The sequence below is a fragment of the Schistocerca americana genome, chromosome 5 (assembly GCF_021461395.2).
Source record: "Schistocerca americana isolate TAMUIC-IGC-003095 chromosome 5, iqSchAmer2.1, whole genome shotgun sequence".
Classification (NCBI taxonomy): Eukaryota; Metazoa; Arthropoda; class Insecta; order Orthoptera; family Acrididae; genus Schistocerca; species Schistocerca americana.
In genome coordinates, this window is record NC_060123.1 from 448,834,721 (window position 1) to 448,853,208 (window position 18,488).

An 18,488-nucleotide genomic window follows, 5' to 3' on the forward strand; every position below is an offset into this window, starting at 1 on the left:
TGCATGCTCTGTTGCCTGTGTCTATGTGCCTGTGGTTCTGTCAGTGTGATCATGTGATGTATCTGACCCCAGGAATGTGTCAATAAAGTTTCCCCTTCCTGGGACAATGAATTCACGGTGTTCTTATTTCAATTTCCCGGAGTGTAGTTTTGCCCATGTAGAACAGTAAACCCTGCACATAGTCATTCCAATTCATTCATAAAGTGTTCTCACAGATTAGTTTGTGATTCTATTTGGGTATAGTTACATGTCATATCCTTTCCCATCCCAAGAATTATTGAAAATTATGATTGTTAAATTGTGGGCGATTATCCATCAATAGGCATCTTGAAAGTAGTCTTGTAAACAATGTATTACTGTACTGGTATTCACTTGTTTAATGGGCCAAAGTTTAACATATTTTCACCAAATTTGACTAACACTAATATGTAACCATCTCTTTCCATACCTGTGGGTAACTGGCAAAAAAATCTGCAGCAATTATGGAATATAGTTTTTAGTGCATATGATTGTTATCCTCTTTGTTGAGTTAACATGTTGTACATGACCTCAACAAAGCAACTGTTTTCTGACTCATATTTTTAAAGTAGTAGAATTTACAGATATATTTAATGCATTTTCTAATTCCAAAGTGACAATATTCTTTGTGTGTAAAGCATATCAGATCAGTTTGTACACTGTGTGGAATACATAGTTTCCATCTCGTCTGATCCGACTGTGCACTCCAAAATACTATAGCTTTTATTATCATCCACTGAGACTGCTCTGTCTCAGGCAGAGGCTGTTCTTTAAATCTGTTATACTTATTACGAAAATAATGACTTACTTGACCGAGCGAGGTGGTGCAGTGGTTAGCACACTGGACTTGCATTCGGGAGGATGACGGTTCAATCCTGCGTCCGGTCATCCTGATTTAGTTTTTCTGTGATTTCCCTAAATCACTCCAGGCAAATGCCGGAATGGTTCCTTTGAAAGGGCATGGCCGACTTCCTTCCCCATCCTTCCCTAACCCGATGAGACAGATGACCTTGCTGTTTGGTTTCTTCCCCCGAAACAACCCAACCCCAATGATCTACTTGTATCTTCACACCTTGTTTCATTGTGAAGCTAAATTCCTTACACCATAGTTACATCTACATCTACATCTACATTGATACTCCGCAAGCCACCCAATGGTGTGTGGCGGAGGGCACTTTACGTGCCACTGTCATTACCTCCCTTTCCTGTTCCAGTCGCGTATGGTTCGCGGGAAGAACGACTGTCTGAAAGCCTCCGTGCGCGCTCTAATCTCTCTAATTTTACATTCATGATCTCCTCGGGAAGTATAAGTAGGGGGAAGCAATATATTCGATACCTCATCCAGAAACGCACCCTCTCGAAACCTGGCGAGCAAGCTACACCGCGATGCAGAGCGCCTCTCTTGCAGAGTCTGCCACTTGAGTTTGTTAAACATCTCCGTAACGCTATCACGGTTACCAAATAACCCTGTGACGAAACGCGCCGCTCTTCTTTGGATCTTCTCTATCTCCTCCGTCAACCCGACCTGGTACGGATCCCACACTGATGAGCAATACTCAAGTATAGGTCGAACGAGTGTTTTGTAAGCCACCTCCTTTGTTGATGGACTACATTTTCTAAGCACTCTCCCAATGAATCTCAACCTGGTACCCGCCTTACCAACAATTAATTTTATATGATCATTCCACTTCAAATCGTTCCGTACGCATACTCCCAGATATTTTACAGAAGTAACTGCTACCAGTGTTTGTTTCGCTATCATATAATCATACAATAAAGGATCCTTCTTTCTATGTATTCGCAATACATTACATTTGTCTATGTTAAGGGTCAGTTGCCACTCCCTGCACCAAGTGCCTATCCGCTGCAGATCTTCCTGTATTTCGCTACAATTTTCTAATGCAGCAACTTCTCTGTATACTACAGCATCATCCGCGAAAAGCCGCATGGAACTTCCGACACTATCTACTAAGTCATTTATATATATTGTGAAAAGCAATGGTCCCATAACACTCCCCTGTGGGACGCCAGAGGTTACTTTAACGTCTGTAGACGTCTCTCCATTGATAACAACATGCTGTGTTCTGTTTGCTAAAAACTCTTCAATCCAGCCACACAGCTGGTCTGATATTCCGTAGGCTCTTACTTTGTTTATCAGGCGACAGTGCGGAACTGTATCGAACGCCTTCCGGAAGTCAAGAAAAATAGCATCTACCTGGGAGCCTGTATCTAATATTTTCTGGGTCTCATGAACAAATAAGGCGAGTTGGGTCTCACACGATCGCTGTTTCCGGAATCCATGTTGATTCCTACATAGTAGATTCTGGGTTTCCAGAAATGACATGATACGCCAGCAAAAAACATGTTCTAAAATTCTACAAGAGATCGACGTAAGAGATATAGGTCTATAGTTTTGCGCATCTGCTCGACGACCCTTCTTGAAGACTGGGACTATCTGTGCTCTTTTCCAATCATTTGGAACCCTCCGTTCCTCTAGAGACTTGCAGTACACGGCTGTTAGAAGGGGGGCAAGTTCTTTCGCGTACTCTGTGTAGAATCGAATTGGTATCCCGTCAGGTCCAGTGGACTTTCCTCTATTGAGTGATTCCAGTTGCTTTTCTATTCCTTGGACACTTATTTCGATGTCAGCCATTTTTTCGTTTGTGCGAGGATTTAGAGAAGGAACTGCAGTGCGGTCTTCCTCTGTGAAACAGCTTTGGAAAAAGGTGTTTAGTATTTCAGCTTTACGCGTGTCATCCTCTGTTTCAATGCCATCATCATCCCGTAGTGTCTGGATATGCTGTTTCGAGCCACTTACTGATTTAACGTAAGACCAGAACTTCCTAGGATTTTCTGTCAAGTCGGTACATAGAATTTTACTTTCGAATTCAATGAACGCTTCACGCATAGCCCTCCTTACGCTAACTTTGACATCGTTTAGCTTCTGTTTGTCTGAGAGGTTTTGGCTGCGTTTAAACTTGGAGTGGAGCTCTCTTTTGCTTTCGCAGTAGATTTAGTGTAGCTTAAACCCAAAAAATATATTGCAAAAATCACTCCCGGTTCTTCAGTTCATTTTACTTTACTCATACCTAGAGGTAATTGTGATAACACATTGGGCACTACATTCTGTGATCCTTTTATGTAATTAATTTCTGTATGTTATTCCTGTAAGAGTAGAACCCAACCCAATTTTTTGGTGCAACAACCGGCTTTCCGTCAAACATGTCAGTGCTTAATGGTCTCTATAGATAATAGCCTGTGAACTCCATATCCGTGTTTAAAATTTTTGGGTACTCCATACAGTCTCTTAACAGTTCTTTCTCTGTGCCCATGTAATTCATTTTGTGCTTCATTAAGCTTCTACTAGTGAAAGTTATTGTCCCATGTTTGCCCAGTTTGGGATTTCATTCCCCTTGGAACAGTTCTCTAGCAACTCTGTTTTCTGATGCATCTGTTGCCAACTTAAACATCTCATTCATTACAGAATGCTTTAAAATGAGTGCATCTACTTGCGCCTGTTTAATATTTGAAAATGCTTCAGCTGTGCCTTCATCCCATGACCATGCAGACCATTTATTTAAAAGATTTAGTACTGTGGATCGTTTAAAGATTGGCCTTGAACATACTGATGATAGAATCTCACTAATCCTAAAAATGACTGCAACTACTTTACATTCCGAAGTTCTGGACATTCCTTGATAGCTCTTATTCTCTCTGGGTCTGGTTTTATACCATTCATCTCAGCAAAATACCCAAGAAATTTTAATGCCTCCCTCTCAGACTGTTATTTCGACAGCTTGATTGTTATTCCCTTTTTATAAAATATTTTTAAAATTTTTGTTAGTAAATGACAATGTTCTTCTCAGTTTTTGATACTACAAGTATGCCATTTACATAGATAATCAGTTCTTGTAACAGTTCATCAAGCACTCATATAAAAACTGGCACAGAAATGTTTAACCCAAAAAAGCAACACTCAAAATTGGTAAGATTTCTCGTCAGATAGAAATGCAGTATATTTTTTGGAGTTTTTCTATAACGTGACTTGCCAGTAATCATTTGTCAGATGCATGGAGCTGAAGTATTTGGCCTGCTCGAATCTGGCTAATAAGTTTCCAATACAAATGGGTTTGTCCTTTTCTGTTTCAATATATTTAGTTAATGTACAAGCATCCAACACCAAGCATACCCCTCCTGTAGCTTTTTTCACAGCAAGTAATGGATTATTATATACACTCAGGTTTTGCTCTATAACTTGATTGTCTACCATTTTTAAAAAATCTCTTTCTGGACTGCTGTTCTTAAACTTATAGGCACTAGGTATGTTTTACAAAAGAAAGGGTTTGGATCCTTTATCTTAAATTTACATATGTAATTTCCAATGATTCCCGGCTTGTCAGAGATTGTTTCTTTATATTTAGACAGAATATTATATCTCTTGTTGTTGCTCTGAAGTTAATAAGGGTGATTCATACATGTTATTATACAGGGTGTCCCATTTATCTTGACCGCCCTAAATAACTGTTTATCCAGATGCAAATTACAAAATGTTTCAAGAAAATGTTCTTTAGCTATCAGGAGGAAATCAATCAGCATGATTGCTGTCATTGTAGCTTTGTTTTTTACAAAGATATGAATGGCAGTATGAATTTTTTAAATGGCACCCTGTATTTTTTATTCAGTAATTCATTTCCTCTTCTAGAGACCTATTCAAAAATGCACCACAGTGTACCATTCACTGGAACACAATGTTATTAATTACATGACACAACATTGACTTTGAGCCTGGGATCACAAACTCATCCGCTTGCTGGGCTGTCAGAAAACAAACGAAAACCAAGTAAAAACATAACACAAAATTTGTCTTCAACTCTCCTGTACCATTGCCCAAGAGTAGAACATGCAAAGGTGCTCAAAGTGGTGACCCTGGACACCGATACACTGGTGCACTCATTGAGTGAAAGAATTATTTGCTGCTTCCAGTGTTGCCTGCTGAAGATAATTATAAGCAAGCACAATACGTTCCTGCATGTCCTCTAGAGTTGTCAGTGATGGAATGTTGATGTCATTTCATAATTAGAATAGATATTGTTTTTCCTTCCATCAATAACAGCTGCAAAGGAGATGAGTTGAAGTCTGTCCAGGACTACACATGGTTCTACAGAGATGCTGCTTTATAAGGCCTCCTTATAAAGAAGATAATTAACAGTGACCAAGTTACATTAAAGTAAATTAACACATGATTCAATGGGTGATGAATCAAATGTGAGGATGTTTACTCAGCTTCAAACACACAAGAAGAGAGTCAAAAACACTTCATTTTGGTGACTGTGACAGGATATGGAGCATTGGTGAGGAGGAAGAAGATAAATAAGGTGTGAAGCATACAATTTTAAGTTTTTCAAGATCAGTAAGTGATAGACTACAGTGTTGCCATAAGCCACAGAAAATAAACAGAAGAACATATAAGTGGACATATACAGCCATAACGCCGAAAAGCTATTTACAAAATACCATGAAGAAAGTGAACTGATATATTCTAGACAAGTAATGAAATTTGAAAACAATCCACAGTTCTACAGTTGTGGACCAACAATACACATATAAAAGCATTTTCCCCTCAACTACAATGTAAACAATTTTCGATGAGTTCAGACAAGAAGATTTTTTGGTGGGTTCAGAGAAGAAGATTTCAAATCCTGCCATTGGTGGTTACGCAGTAGTAGCTGTGCAATACTGTGTGCATGTCACAATATGACACATTGCAGTCTTCAAATCATTTCTTTTGAAACGTTATCTGTGTTGTACAACATATTGTGGTACATCACATCATACACGCTATTGCATTGGCTATGTATCCCAAGGTGTAGTTCAACAGAAATGGTGAGCTGGAGCTGTTAAGTTAAAGTTTGTTAAACATTTTGTGGAGATTGTATGACTTTTTTTTGTTAGTGTAAACTGTGTGAGGTGATAATTTACCTAGCTAAGTAGAAGGTGAACGAAAGGAAGGGGTATATTTGCATTATATGACAATACTCACAAGGAGCATGGCCGCAGAGTTTCCTAACAGGCTATAAGCCTTGATGCAGAAAATTAAAGATGTAAGCACTAAGATAGAGAGAATTAACTGATACTAGATACAGCAAAACGAGGATACTGGGATGTAGTCGAATTAAGTCAGGTGATGCTGAGGGAATTAGATTAGGAAATGAGACACTTAAAGTAGTAAAGGAGTTTTGCTATTTGAGAGCAATATAACTGATGATGGTCGAAGTAGAGAGGATATAAAATGTAGACTGACAATGGCAAGGAAAGCGTTTATGAAGAAGAAAAATTTGTTAACATCAAGTACAGATTTAAATGTCACGAAGTCGTTTCTGAAAGTATTTGTATGGAGTGTAGCCATGTATGGAAGTGAAACGTGGACAATAAATTGTTTGCTACAGACGACTGCTGAAGATTAGATGGGTAGATCACATAACTAATGAGGAGGTACTGAATAGAATTGATTGGGGAGAAGAGGAGCTTGTGGCACAACTTGACTAGAAGAAGGGATCGGTAGGTAGGACATGTTCTGAGACATTGAGGGATCACCAATTTAGTATTGGAGGGCAGCGTGGAGAGTAAAAATCAAAGAGGGAGACCAAGAGATGAATACACTAAGCAGACTCAGAAGGATGTAGGCTGCAGTAGGTACTGGGAGATGAAGAAGCTTGCACAGGATAGAGAAGCATGGAGAGCTGCATCAAACCAGTCTCAGGACTGAAGACCACAACAACAACAGATACAGAGAATTAACTGATACAGTACAAACCAAGTTAACGAATTTAAAAAACACTTTGACAAGTTACCTAAGGAGTTGAAGGATGAAACAGATAACTAATGTGATTTAGTTCCAAATGAAGTCAAAGAGCAGTTTCAAGAATTAGAATGCAAGGTTAACATTGTAGGTCAGTTTCTGTTAAAGAATTCAAGCAGGTTAAGGATCAAATCTCAGATATAAATTAATGTATTATGGCACTGGAAAAATGCAAAGAAATCAGAGATATAATCAGAACAACTGAGGCTTTATCTAATCTGGAGAAATGGTTATAAGAATTTGTAAATCATACAGCACAACAGAAAGTAGAATTAACTAACTTAGCAGTCATTCTAAAGAAGACTTTGCAGAACAACGGAAGGATTACAGAAACGCAGGAGGCTTTAGAGTGTACTAAGCAGGAAATTATGAGGAAAACAGCTATAAATAGTAGGATGTTATCAGATAATTTACTAGAGGAGTTACTACTAAGAAATACACGAACTTATCAAAACAATTCCCAAAATTCAAACCAGATCGAGAAGTTCACCTGATGTATTTTTTGAGAGTATTTTTTCTAGATTTGCCATCAAATTTGTAAGATGGTAAAAAGATAAATTTTGCCTTTAGTTACTTAGTGGGAGGTGCAGCAGAATGAGGAACCACTCTTTCTGAAGAGTTTACAGCTTGGGAGAACTAAAAAGAAAAATTTAAGAGAAAGTACGGGTCACCACAATGAGGTGAAAGAAATTAAGTCGCCTTCAGAATACAAGCACAGGGCATTTGGTTGCAGTTAACTGACATATAATAGGGCTGTGTTGTGTGTGTGGGCTGCAGGGCTGTCGATGCTGTTCCCACACTGTGTAACAATTCTTAGCATTCATAGCTTATGAAGTCTCTCTGTGGATATGACTCTTCAAGCTTTCCCAGCAGATATTTTGTATATAGTCTTCCCAGTTTTGCCACTGAATCACATTGTGCAAATTCCACAATATTTCCTCGGAGCAACTGTTCGACATCTTCAGATGGTTCAACCTTGCTAGTGGCTAGGTACGACTGACGGTATCTGCATGTCGACACTCTATTTCTAGAACACACGTGCAAAGAATGCGCAGCTGCAGAAATCACCCTTGTCCAATAATTTGCAGATAGATGGTGCCATACTCAAATGCCCTCTGCCGAACAGCGCAGAGCAGTTCTCATGCGCGTGCACTGTACGCACTGTTTGCTAACAGTGTGGCCAGACGTTACTCACTTAAAAACCATTCTAGATCAATGTTATGATGGGTCTGTTATTGAAAAATCTTGATTTTTGCATCGTGATTTAATAGCAGCCAGTGCAGGGTTCCAGGCTATGCTTAGTTGAAATCCCGCTTCCCTGTTGGTGAGATTATCGGCTGTATGGATCTGCATTGCTTCCTTAATGATGCAGTGCCAGAAAGATGATGCCGGGGATAAAACTTCCGTCTTCTCATAAATCATGTGATGTCCTGTATTCAGACAGGGTTCCGCAAATTGCTGATTTTTCTGGTTGATGGAGGCATGTCTGACGCTGATGTTCATCACAGTGTTCTTGTACTGTGCGACATCTCTGACCTATATGTGCTGTACCACATTGAGAAGGAATCTTGTATACACTGCATTTCCCCAGGGTAAGATCATCCTTAACTAAACCCAACAGGTTTCTCAGTTTTGCAGATGGTCAAAAAACACACTTAATGCCATATCTTTTGAGGACTCTTCTGATTCTTGACGACATGGCACCAAAATACGGCAAAAAGGCCAAAGTGGTTGGTGTCTTAATATCTTCATTCTTCTCCACAGATTGAACTCACTTGGGCCTGAATGCATTACATATCTGCCTCTCACAATAACCATTTTGTTGGAACACTGTCTTCAGATGTTGTATTGCACTCAACAGGCTTTCAGGATCAGATACCACATGTGCTCTATGAACTAACATATGTAATGCTCTACCACATTGTGCATGATGTTTACATTCTGCAATCAGTACTGTGCTCTTCTGTTTTGAAGATAGTAACAGTGACTGCTCTCCTAAGAAAAATATTTTCTAAGTATATAATGGTGAAGACATGTTGCCTACTTCTATAATGTTTACATATAACCACCGGAGTGTTACAGATTCTTTACGATTTATTAAAAAAACTTTTATTGTAAGGTTACCATGGTAAGGTGTAATTAATATTAATGCAGTGGATATTTTAATAGTAATTTTTAATTAGTTTATTGAACACAATCATAAACAAAATAGATAAATCAGTCATTAACAATATATTCTCTAACATTGACTAAAGCTGTCTGACAATGCCCAATATCTGTAGAAACTTATTTGTCCATGGTTAGAGATGTCATAAAGCCAGGTACAGAGCGCTTTTTTGTCATTAAACAAATTTTCTTGATGGTTATTTGATAAAGAGCAGGCTTTGAGGGCATAAGGTCAGAAGTAAAGTGCCTGAGGGCATAAGGTCAGAAGTAAAGTGCCTGAGGGATGACTTCCCAAACAACCTTCTGGATAGATTTATCTATTAAATTAGAAGAGTGCATTATCGTGTAGCATCAACAATTGATGCAGTTTTGTTAGTGATTTATCTTAAATTGCAACCAAAAGGTGTCTCAGTTGTTGTCAACAAGTCCCAGTTGTGATGGACAAACCTCTGGGGACAGAACATAACACACTTTTGTGTCACTAGATGCCTTCTGCTCACACTGCCCTTTTCTTGAGGCGATGTCTTGTTTGGTCTCAGCCATTGACTTCTTCTTACGAAATTAATATAAAGGCATCATAACTCATCACCTGTAATTATATTGCACAGGAACACTCAATGTGTGAACTGATTGTGTTCAAACAAAAACACAGTAATAGTCATCCCTATAATTTTTATTGCTTTGAATCAGGGTATGCGGCACTTGATTTGACCAATAGCACCCGCCACACAGATGGTGCAAATTTTCCAAGCAACATCCCTTCCTTCACCCCTCTATTAAATCCAAAGTGAGTGAATGTTAGAGCTTTTTCCACTTATGAATCTATTTTATAATGCTTAAACAATGTTCTTAAGATTCAAGTATGCTATATCCAATCTGTAACAACAATATATACGAGGGCCGTTCAGAAAGTAACCTCCGGTTGATTTAAAAAAATACACCAAGTTAAATAAAAATATTTTAATATATACATCTTACAACTACATCTTTGCACTATTTTTCTACATAGTCTCCATAGCGATTGAGGCACTTATCGTATCTCTTCACAAGCTTTGAAATTCCTTCTGCATAAAAATCACCCGCTTGTGCCTGGAGCCAGCCTGTGACCGCATCTTTGAGCTCTTCGTTGTCATCAAACCGCTGTGACCCGAGCCATTTTTTCAAATGCATGAAGAGGTGATAATCACTTGGCGCCAGGTCTGGGCTGTAAGGTGGATGGTTGATAACGTCCCATTTGAAGGACTCAAGAAGGGCCGTTGTTCTGCGAGCAGAGTGAGGACGGGCGTTATTGTGCAAAAAAACGATACCGGAAGTCAGCATACCACGGCGTTTGTTCTGTGTAGCCCGTCGTAACTTTTTTATTGTTTCACAGTACACGTCTTGATTAATGGTCATGCCACGTTCCATGAATTCAACCAACAACACCCCTTTGGCATCCCAAAACACCGTTGCCATCAGTTTTCTGGCAGAAAAATCTTGCGAGGCTTTTCTTGGTTTGGTAGGCGAATTTGAATGTGCCCACATCTTTGATTGTTCTTTTGTCTCAGGGTTCACGTACTTAATCCAGGTTTCGTAACCGGTCACGATTCTGTTTAACAATGGTTCTCCTTCGTCCTCATAACGTGACAGAAAGTCTAATGCAGAGGCCATTCTTTGAGTTTTGTGGTGGTCGGTAAGAATTTTGGGCACCCATCGTGCACAGAACTTACGGTAACCCAATCTTGCTGTCACTATCTCATACAAGAGAGTCTTAGAAATCTGTGGAAAACCAGTAGACAACTCCGACATTGAGAAACGTTGATTTTCATGAACTTTTGCATCAACTGTCTGAACGAGTTCGTCAGTCACCAATGATGGTCTACCACTCCTCTCTTCATCATGAACGTTTTCTCGTCCACTTTTAAATAAACGTACCCATTCACGGACAACTCCTTCACTCATAACTCTTGGTCCGTACACGGCACAAAGCTCACGATGAATAGCTGCTGCAGAATATCCTTTGGCTGTAAAAAACCTTATGACAGCACGCACTTCACATTTGGCGGGGTTTTCTATTGCAGCACACATTTCAAACTGCCACAAAAACTAAACTAGCGCAGGTACGACGTTCACTCGACCACGGCTTGATGCCGACTGACCTGTTGAGTGCGTGAACGCACAGATGGCGTCGCTACTCCCCCCACAACCCGCACTGTGACCAATCGGAGGTTACTTTCTGAACCGCCCTCGTATGTATGCAAGACAAATATTTGAACTTCAATTAAGAAAATGACATATAATAAATATACTAATAATAACCAATGCATGATGTGTAACTGCAGAGTGTTTCCTTGATTTATCAAAGTTATTTTGCAAGGAAATTCAACCTATGTCAAGAAACAAATTTATGCTTACCAATGAGAGAGCAGAAACTCACCCGAGGTCTGTAGGGTGAGAAAGCTCTTGAGCGCAAACTGTTTTGATCTTGAAGCTGATGTGACATCTTTCAGAGAACATTTTGCTGTTACTTGCAGGTTAGAAATGAGAGAAAATGATCTTGCAGGGTCCATCAAGCAGATCTATTTATCAGGGAGCCAAAATGCAGTTTAAAAATAAAAGGAATTAGTGGACTTGGACTTGTGACTCCACATCTACATTATGTGATGTTTGCCACTAGATCATGAGCAGGTGAAACATGGTAACAGCTCGAATGGAAGGCAACAGTTCCTCCAGACACTCCCACATGTTGCAATGTTGCTAGATTGTGCAGATGATGGCTGGGCTTAGAATTCAGATGGGGGTGGAGGGAGGATCAGTTTTATTGACCACCTATGTGAATGACTTAGATTTAGTCTTTTCGTCAGTTGGCCAGCAGCCAGGTTTTGTGTCAAAGAGGGTAACTTTTCTTCTTACCTACTCATTCACTCATCTTCCTCATATACAAAGCTTCTAATTACATTGAATGTGAATTCATTTATCTGTACTCATTGGAGACACATTTGTTCAAGTGACAGTTCTTGTTACTTTCTCAGCATGTTTTATGCCAGTTGTACATTAAAACATGCCTTTTTTTTTTTTTAAAAAAAAAAGAAGATAATTGCCTAATCATTATATAAAACTAAAAGGAGCGCTTCAGTCTCAACTAACCTGGAAATTTTGGGAATACAGAGTGGTCATAAAGTCTCCGTACATTTCTAAGAAATAATGGAAACATTTATATAATATGCATGTGTTTTTGTTTTAAACCTACATATACATTTTCAGCACACTGCAAAAAGGATTCCATTCTTATTGAAGCAAAGTTCCATTGTTAAAAAGCAGACCTGAATACAATCTGAAGCATATCTTATGATAGTGCTAGCACTGCATCCCAGATTTGAGTTCTTAGATCCTATAAATCTTTTACTTCCAGTTTGTACCCTCTGAACTTTATGTATTCCCAAGCGAAGAAATCCAAGGAGTCAGATAGGGTAAATACATCGAAAACAGTCTTGTCGTACATATCTGTCATTTGGAAGATCTTCAATTTAGTTACCAGTACTCACTTCTACAGTAATAGAAAGAAGGAATGTTCTGTGTTGTTGGAACAAAACAATGTCAGCAAAGCCTTCTTGCTGAAATGTGGTTCTAGGCATTGCTCAAGCATAACAAGGTAAACACTTCCTGTAATTGCCTCTTCTGCAAAAATAAAAGGTCCATAAACTCTAGTCTTCCTGAATCCAAGCCACATATTAACTTTTCATGTGTCTCTGTGCCATTCAGTAGTAGCATAAAGTGGCCTGTTAGTCCTGATATGGCAATTCCATTTATTAACTTTCCATAGGTGTGGAATGTGGCCTGATCAGTAAACGAAGTGCAATCAGTGAAGTGTTCATTGTGTGTACCTTCTATAAAATCGCAAGATGCTGCTTTACTACTGTTATTATCATAGCCATGTTGTTCATCTGTCAAGACTGGATAGACTGCATCAGTGTTACAAGTTTAAGATAACATAATCATCACAATAAAAAAACAAATTAGCCTAATTATGCTTAATAATAAAGAAAAATTTTGCATAAGTACAGCATAACACTTAATGATATGTATTGTGAGAGATTTTTAACAAGTGCATGTTCACTTCATTTCATATGGCAGTGCATTGTTTTGGGAGCCCAATTTGCTGTTTTACTGACAAAGATCTTGTTTAAGCTTTACAGTGGTTTTTCACATAGATTTTACGATATCTTTCCTTGAAATTTCACCATGTCTAAGGACTGCATTTTAGTATCTGGAAACAGGATTGGTAACTGAGATATAGGAAACTTCATTCCCATATATGTCGTAGCTTGTATATATTTACACTTGACACTGCATCTGTACGGAATGAAGTATAACAAAGAACTGACTAAAGTAAAGTTAAGATGGAGGCTCGACAGAGCACTTAGAGTTCACAGATATTAAGTTTCGTGGTCAATACAAACTATCGACGCCACACAGACCCCCCCCCTCCCCCCCCTCACAGTACGAAGTACTATAGATGTCCAAGGGTGAGGGCGTGTGGGCATCGACATCGGTGGAAATCGTACGCGTAGGCAGGCTCACCACAGGTACTTCCATATGGAATGAGGTGGGTTGTGCAGGCAGAGCGGCAAGAGGCAGGTTTACTTTGAAGTCAGTCAGCCACCGTGGCCAGATGAGATGGCGGCCGGCTTGGGAGTAAACGGGTGGGGTGGCTGACGGCATTGTGGAGGCGTGTGTGGCCCTTAAGTGGATCGAGCTGTCTGTAGATATGAAAGCACGTAGAGATGCTCGGTCACACTCGCGCGGGATTGTGAGGCTGTGTGCAAAGTTGATGTGTAAGGGACCATCTGATGGTGAGACCCCGGTATCTGACAAAAGAATGAGCACTTGGTCATCGAACGTCATTATAGAAATGTAATTCACTCGGTGCAGCGGCATGCTGCAGGACAAACTGATAGTAGGTGTGTGTGTCTCCAACTTTGGAGGTGAGAGCGCGAAACCTGCACAGGGTAAAACAGGGAGCGAGGTCGGGAAACCAGCGAATGGTGCCGAACAGTCTTTGGTGGAAGAGGTGTGCAGTGAGGTTGATGGGAGCTTGTCTTCATTCTCAATCAAGGATGGACCATCTGTAGAGTCCGACTGCGGTGGTGTGAGACCATCAGGGTCAACGAAAGCCCGTTTCAGGTGATGCAGAGAAACTGTGTGCAGTCTTTAATCATGATATCAAAAGTCTTGTCCCCCCACTGCAGGACCTTGTAGGGGCCAAGATAAGGAGGTTGAAGAGGTTGCCTAACTGCATCATCACGCAGCATGGTGTGGGAGCAGTCGGAGAATATGGTGGGAACATAAGTCTCGGGTGGTGAGTGACTGATGGGCAGGTGCAAACACGTTTGTTGAAAATAAATGCGCATGGGCTAATGAAATCTGGCGAGGGGGGAAGATCCTCGCTAACATGGAGAAGAATAAGTTCCCCCGGTAGGACTGAATTCTCACCGAAAACAAATTTGGATATAGTCCCCTGTAGGTGAGGTTTATAGGTCGAGCATAGACCAAGTAGCACCCATGGCAGAGCTTCTGACCAAGAGACAATCATGGCATTGAAGGGCCATCTTGAGGGTGCAGTGCCATTTCTCCACCAACCCATTGGTTTGTGGATGATAGGCAGTAGTATGTATTTTTTTAATACCACAGATATTGCAGAGGATGGCGAAAAGGGAGGATTCAAAGTGTCGACCTTGATCGGTGGTGATAGTGGTCGGGCACCCGAAACGAGTGATCCACAAACCAACGAAAGCCTTGGCTACCATATGCCCTCCAAAGGAGGAAGAGGCCCGATTAGATCAAAATGTATGTGAAGGAATTGTCCTGCGGGAATGTCGACTTGCCCAGAGGCAGGGAGGTGTGGCAGCTGATCTTGTTGCGCTGGCAAGTGACGCAGCTGCATGCCCAGGTTTGACAATCCCATTTGCTATTCTTCCAAACAAAACGTTCTGACACGAGACGTGTGGTGGCTCTAATGCCCAGGTGGGCTAGGTTATGCAGGGCGTCGAAAACCTGTTGACGCAGCCCGGGTGGGAGCAAAGGGCATAGGGTGCCAGTCGAAGAATCACACCACACCTCATCAGAAAAGCCAGGAAATTTAGCCTTTGTGAAAACAAGTGATGTTTGTGGGTCTCATAGGAGAGCCTGATAATCTTCGTCAGAAGCTTGGAGGGAGACCAGATCAGAAAGATCAATGATGCGGGAAACAGCACTGATCCACAAGAAGAAATCCTCAGTGACGTTATCTGCACCCTTGATGTAATGGACGTCCATTGTGAATTGAGAAACCAGGTCAAAGTGGCAGTAACATTGAGGGTGTGGGTCCTCAGGTGGGTTGCAGAACGCTTCTGCCAGTGGTTTGTGATCGGTGAGGATGAAAAACGAATGTCCCTTGACATCGGGGCAGAAATGTTTGATTGCCTCATAAACAGCAAGGAGCTCTCTATCGCATGCAGAATATTTTCTCTGAGCTGTAGATAGTTTCTTGGAAAAGAAATGAAGGGGAGAAACCATGTCACCCTTGCGTGGTTGAACACTGCCCCCACTGCGATGTCGCTGGTGTCTGTAGTGCTGAATAACTTGGCCAAGGGGGCGGGGTGGGCGAGTGCCACAGTGTGAGCTAAAGAAGTCTTCAGAGCCTTGAAAGACTCTAGTATCAGAGCAGTCCAAGAGAAGGGTTTGATACCGGAAGTTTGTTTGCCTGATATCGCGTCTGTCAGGGGTGCCTGAACAGCGGCAGCATAAGGCAGATGGAGACGACAGTGATTGATGGTGCCGAGGAAGTAGCATAGCTCTTTGTAAGTATCCGGGGGCTTCAGAGACATGACAGCCTGCACACGAGATATGGGAGGCTGTATTCCATCAGCGGAAATGGGGTAACCTTCGAAGGAGACAGACTGACGCCTGGCGCAACTGAAACTTGTCTTTGTTGACCTCGACACCGTTGGAGTTCAAGGTCTGGATGACCATAGACAAATGATTTTCATGTTCCTCCGCTGAGCTGCTGAAAATGAGAATGTCGTCCAGATAAGCAAAGCAAAACTCGAACTGTCACAAGATAGAGTTAATGAAACATTGCCACGTTTGCGCCGCATTCTTTAGGCCGAATGGCATGAAGTGGTATTGGAATAAACTGAATGATGTGATAATAGCCATCTTAGGAATGTCTTCCGGCTCCATGGGAATCTGGTGGTAGGCGCGTTTACAGTCAATAACACTGAAAATTGTGGCGCCCGATAACATATGAGTGAAGTCTTTGATGTTCGGCACTGGGTAATTGTCCATAATGGTACGAGTGTTTAAGTGTCTGTAATCACTGCACATTTGAAAAGATTCGTCATGTTTGGGGATGAGGTGGATTGGTGAAGACCAGTTTCTGTCTGAAGGTTGCAGAACACCTGCCGCCAAAAGTTCATTAATCTGCTGCCGGGCCGCGCGCAACATGATAGGGTTGAGGTGTTGGACCTTATGCCTAATAGGAGGGCTGGCAGTGGTAACTATCTTGTGTGTCATTCCATCAGTGACTGAAGAAACTGAGAACTGCACATGAGATTGGTTAATGTCCTGGCACTGAGTCTTTGGATGAGTAGGGCACGACGAGGCATAGCCTTTAGCGCAAGTGGGGAAAGGTAGCATGAAAGTCACATGTCTCTTACGGGAGCACAGCGTGCGCTTGTGTGGAGGGGGTGGGTGCGCGCGCAGCGCCGAGCGAAGGGGAACGGGTGGCGACTGTCCGCTGTTAACTTTGCACTGGACAACTGGCACGGGCGAAAGTAGTGTTTGTGTCGCACATGGGGCCACAATGCCCAATGGGTCATGTGGCCATTGAGTGAGAGAGGGGGGATGTTTATCAACACATGCGTTAGCTGTCCGAGACGTGGACATGGTAGCAACACGCGTACGACTGTCATTAGCAGCACTGTCTGAAACACTTGGCACTGGATGTCAGCAATTTAGAACGTCCACGGAAAATGTAGAGAAGGAAATGGGGGCACCGTAACCTTTACTGAGCCTGATGTAGGTAACGTTGATGTGTTGAGAGCTGCTAGAAGTGACTTTGTCTGTGAAGAAGTTTGTGGAGCCATCGAAGTAGGTATTATCGACACACCAGCACCAGTGTTGACCAGAAAAGTTAGACCTGATGCAATGTCAGTCACATAGAGATGACCACCCAGCCAGGCATACAAGTGAATGGAGTGCAATGTAAGAGGATGCCTGTTAGGTTCCACGCAGGACTCGGTGTCTCTTAGTTCCTGTGGTCAGCATTTGGGTGTTGACATGGCAACCTGCACCTCAAAAGAGGAAAGATTCAATGTTGGCTTTCACTCAGCTTTGATTGGAGGGATTGATGACAAAAAAGTGTTTTCCTTCTAGTGACTTGGAGGTGGAAAGTAAATTTTTGAAAAGTCCAGAATGACTGAATTTGGGTGTGAGACTGAGGATGAGGCCTTTGGAAAGGACTGAAACTTCTGTGGGATTGAGATTTTTGACAGATACTTTGACAACATTGTTCTGGTTTTTGTGGAATCTTGTTGGGGAGTTTAGGGGGTTGTGCCTTGGGGAAAATGTCATCTAGGCAGGGTCTGGATGCTATGAGGGTTTCACTCACTGGGAGAGGGGGAGGGGCACTGTGGGGAGAGGAGGGGAGTTCACTTCTTACAGGATGTGTATGGTTGGGAAGCGATATTCCACGACAACAAAAGGGTAACAATAAGTTGGTTAATTTTGGCAAGTGGTATTAAAAGTGATTTTACAGTTGTAGCAAAGCAGTTTTTACAATTTCAAACAATGGAAACTCCAGGTAGGAATATCTACAATGTAGGAAAAGTTAGATTACCACTTACCATAAAGAAGACATGTTAAGTTGCAGGCAGAGACAATGAGAAGACACTTACACAAAGCTTTTGGCCACAGCCTTAATCAATAAAAGAGAAACACACAAGGAAGAACACCACTTGCACACATCACCACTAACTCCGGCAGCTCGGGCGAGAATGCGATTATCACATGGGATGGAAGCAGAAATCTGGAGCAGGTGGGGAGGGGGAAGGGATAGTAGTGATGGGTGGGAGGAGAGTGGGACATCGTCTGGTGTGGTGTGCATGGACTAGAATTCCAACAGGCGCAGCGTCCAGAGGTTATGGGGCAGGGAGCTGGGGAAACAAGAAGTGAAAAAGGATAGAAGCAGGGATAGATGGGCGGGTGCATAGGGAGAGGGTGGCAAACAAAGAGGGTGGGAGACAAGAATGGGGAGGAGATGATACAACAGAGGGAATGGAAACTGTTGGGTGGAGGGTGTTGGAACTGTATGTTACTGTAGGCTGAGGCTGAGATAATTACGGGAGTGGAGAATGTGCTGTAATGATAACTCCCATCTGCACAGAAACGTTGGTGGTGGAGGGTGAGATCCAGATTTTCACATTGT

At 41.6% G+C, this 18,488-nt stretch overlaps 1 protein-coding gene across 1 annotated transcript in view; it reads left to right on the top strand.

The window, feature by feature from the left end:
• Positions 1 to 18,488, top strand: part of LOC124616744 (armadillo repeat-containing protein gudu-like) — a 159,061-nt gene that overhangs the window by 26,866 nt on the left and 113,707 nt on the right. The window lies entirely within an intron of this gene.